Genomic DNA, 3996 nt, shown 5'->3' with positions numbered 1-3996 from the left:
GCTTGTCCAGGGGGCCACGATTAGAGATGTATTTGACCCCATAGCCATCTGGAATGAGTCGCTTCTCAGCCACCATGTCTTCAAATTCATCTGAGTTAAACTTAGTAAAACCCCATTTCTTGGAGATGTGAATCTTCTGACAGCCAGGGAACTTGAACTTGGCCCTGCAAAGGGCCTCAATCACATGCTCCTTGTTCTGTAGTTTGGTGCGGATGGACATGATGACTTGGTCAGTGTGAACCCTGGCCACAGTGCCCTGGGGCTTTCCAGAGGCACCACACATACCTGTCTGGAACCTAGATTGAGGACAGCACAATGTCTAACACATGAACCTGTTTGGAAAGGAATGTCTCCAAAGTCCCTTCGAGCAACCTATATAAACAACAGGCTGCATATACTACCAAGGAGGCTGCTGTTTGCAGCCATTGCACACCAGACCCCCATGAGGAAAGGAGCACCCTGAGCTTAGTTAGCTGCAGTATTTGCGAAAATGTTAAAAGTTATATGTGGGTAGAAAAATTACCTGTCACCTTTATTTATTTTCTTGAGTGATTTAAATTTTTCTACAGTGAAAAATTGTAGGCCCTGGGTGGCGCCTGTGGCTCAGTCGATAAGGCGCCGGCCCCATAGACCGAGGGGGCGGGTTCAAACCTGGCCCCGGCTGAACTGCAACCAAAAAATAGCAGGGCGTTGTGGCGGGCGCCTGTAGTCCCAGCTGCTCGGGAGGCTGAGGCAAGAGAATCACTTAAGCCCAGGAGTTGGAGGTTGCTGTGAGCTGTGTGAGGCCACGGCACTCTACAGAGGGCCATAAAGTGAGACTCTGTCTCTACAAAAAAAAAAAAAGAAAAATTGTAGGCCCTTTGAAATCATATAAAAATAGTTATAAAATAATTCTCTTTTGAATTCCCAGGAGAGCAGCAAAGGAAAATCTCAGAAAGGGAGCCTTGTAGCAGCCCAGAGAGCAGCCTGTCCAGGCAGGGTGAGGAGTTGGAAGAGGGGTCCTCAGGGGAAAATGGAACTGAGGGATTAGTCAACAATTTTGACTATGTGGAAAATTGGATTAAGAGGGATTTACAGAGTTATTGGAGAGTGTGGGAAGACTCACAGGTTTAAACAAAGCTGAGCACAGGGGGAAAAAAAGAGGTAATTCACTCCAGGGAAAACAAAAAGAAAATGTACTTGTTATCATTATCTACAGAGGTCTAATAAGGAAGATGCTTAAGTATTGTTTTTATCCCAACTTGTGTTAAAAGACATTGAGAAGAATGGGGAAGAGGTAAAGTAGGACAGTTAAATCCTGAGTCCATAATAGGAAGCCCAGGAATAATATCTGCAACTGAAATTTTAAGAAATATCAGTATAAGGCTCAATGCCCATAGCTCAATGGTTAGGGCGTCAGCCATGTACACAGAGGCAAGCAAGTTCAAACCTGGCCTAGGCCTGCTAGACAACAATGACAACTGCAATTTAAAAAAAAAGGGGGGGGGGCGTTGTAGCGGGCATCTGTAGCTGCTTGGGAGGCCAAGGCAAGAGAATTACTTAAACCCAAGAGTTTGAGGTTGCTTTGAGCTGTGATGCCACAGCACTCTACTGAGGGTGATAAAGTGAAACTCTGTCTCAAAAAAAATAAATAAATAAAAATAAATATATACATTTATATATCACTGTGAGTTTTTTATTAGAGATATGGGCTAAATACCAGAAGAGACAGCTAAAAAGGAGTTAAAAGTGGTTGTATCTGAGGAGCTGGACTTGGGTTGGGAGGAGGAATGCAGAAGGCTGTTGTTTTCCTTTAATCCTTTTTCTCTTATTTCATGTTTTTAGCTTTTTAAAAACTTTTTACCTATATGATTTTATTTTATTATTTATTTATTTATTTATTTATTTATTTTTTGTGGTTTTTGGCCGGGGCTGGGTTTGAACCCACCACCTATGGCATGTGGGACCGGCGCCCTACTCCTTGAGCCACAGGCACCACCCTACCTATATGATGTTATTAAAGGTAAAAACATTGAGGTGGCGCCTGTGGCTCAAGGAGTAGGGTGCTGGCCCCCCATATACCAGAGGTGGCAGGTTCAAACCCGGCCCTGGCTAAAAACTGCAAAAAAAAATAAGAATAATAATAAATAAATAAAGGTAAAAAAATTCATGTTTTTTTTTATCAAAATGCCCTTCAATAACCAGAAAACAGTTGTGGTGCTACCTTCACTCTCTCTGATGATGATGTAAGTGGATTCTTGCTTCTTGCTGTCATCTGGGTTGGGCCACATTTTTGTTTTTGTTGTTGTTGTTGTCGTTGTGCTACCGTGCCTGGCTAAGTTCTGTATTTTTTTTTTTTTTAAACAGAGTTTCACTATGTTACCCCCGGTAGAGTGCTGCGACATCACAGCTCACAGCAACCTCAAACTCTTGGGCTCAAGTGATTCTCTTGCCTCAGTGTCCCAAGTAGCTAGGGACTACAGGTGCCCACCACAACACTCGGCTATTTTTCTGTTGCAGTTGTCATTGTTGCTTAGCTGGCCACCAGGCTCAGTGTATGTGGCCAGAGCCATAACCAGTGTGCTACGGGTGCTGAGCCAGGGCCACATTTTTGTCAGGCACAGTGACAGGACCAGACACCTTGCCCATGAAGGCTGAGTGACTGTGACCAGGAGGGCAGGAAGGGACCTCCCCTGACCATCCCCCAGCCTCTCAGCTCTGACAATCCTGTTCCTCAGACAGCCAGAGTGGCACAGTGCCTTTCCACAAGGAAATCTCATGGCTGGCTGATGCAGCAGCAGGCCAGCCATCCTGGGGAGGAACCGTAAGGCCAGAGGACAGTGCAAGGAGTGCCAAGGAGGGAAAGAGCGCAGGGTGCACTTTTGACAGTTAATTATCCTGGTCTTATATGTGCTGTGCCAGCCACAGGAGGACAGGGGAGGGGTAGAGAAGAGACAGATGAGGCCTGGTGTTCCCACCCACTGCCTGGTAAACAATCCAGGGACCAGGGCATATTTACAATATCCATCTACATGATCCAGACCCTTCTCCATCTAACCCCATTGGAGGCAGAGTGCCTAAGGAAGCAGGATGGGGTGTCTAGGCAAAACTTCTCTGCCTGCCTTTCCACTTTCTTGCCCTCTAGAAGCCCAACCCGTGGGTCTCACTGGGAAACATTGATTTGTGTTTGTGTGTATAGTAAAATGTACATAAAATTTACCAGTTTAGCCATATTAAGTGTACAGTTCACTAACATTAAGTTCATTCACATTATCAGAACTATTTGTCTCTAGAACTTTTTTTATCTTCCTCCCTGAACCTCTGTCCCTTTTAAACACTAACTCTCTGTTCTCTGCTACTCCAAGCCCCTGGTAACCACCCTCCTACTTTCTGTGTCTAGAAATTGTACTACTCTATAAGCCTCATGTAAGTGGAATCATACACTATTTGTTCTTTTGTGACTGGAATGTTTCATTTAGCATAATGGCTTTAAGGTCAATTGTGTTATAGCATGAGTCAGAATTTCCTTCTTTTTTTTTTTTTTTTTTTGAGGCAGAGTCTCACTTTGTCATCCTTGGTAGAGTGCTGTGGCGTCATAGCTCACAGTAACCTCAAACCCTTGGGCTCAAGTGATCCTCCTGCCTCAGCCTTCCAAGTAACTTGGACTATATATAGGTGCTTGTCACAATGCCTGGCTAATTTTTCTGTTTTTAGTAAAGAGGGGGTGTCACTTTTGCTCAGGCTAGTCTCGAACTCCTGAGCTCAAGTAATTGTCCTGTGTTGATCTCCTAGAGTGCTAGGATTACAGGCGTGAACCACTGCACCCTGCCAGAGTTTCTTTCCTTTTTAAGGCTTCATACAGATAGACCATATTTTTTGTTTATCCATTCACCTCTCCGCGGACACTCTTGGGCTCTTTCTACCTCTTGGCTACTGAAAATGGGATACTGTAAATGTGGGTCTAGAAATACCTGTTCAAGTCCCTGCTTTAATTCTTTCAGGTACAGTATAAATCCA

The 3996-nt window shown here is 44.4% G+C and overlaps 1 non-coding gene across 1 annotated transcript; it reads right to left on the bottom strand.

Moving 5' to 3' along the window:
- Window positions 1-344: 344 nt before the first annotated feature.
- On the bottom strand, window positions 345-479 carry LOC128571412 (small nucleolar RNA SNORA70). Its single transcript, XR_008375830.1, has one exon. It is a non-coding gene; the product is annotated as a small nucleolar RNA SNORA70 (small nucleolar RNA).
- Between the last annotated feature and the right edge of the window lie 3517 nt (window positions 480-3996).

The sequence above is a fragment of the Nycticebus coucang genome, chromosome 18 (assembly GCF_027406575.1).
Source record: "Nycticebus coucang isolate mNycCou1 chromosome 18, mNycCou1.pri, whole genome shotgun sequence".
NCBI lineage: Eukaryota > Metazoa > Chordata > Mammalia > Primates > Lorisidae > Nycticebus > Nycticebus coucang.
Note: the sequence above shows the minus strand (reverse complement) of the source record. Positions and strands in the feature narration are given on the sequence as shown.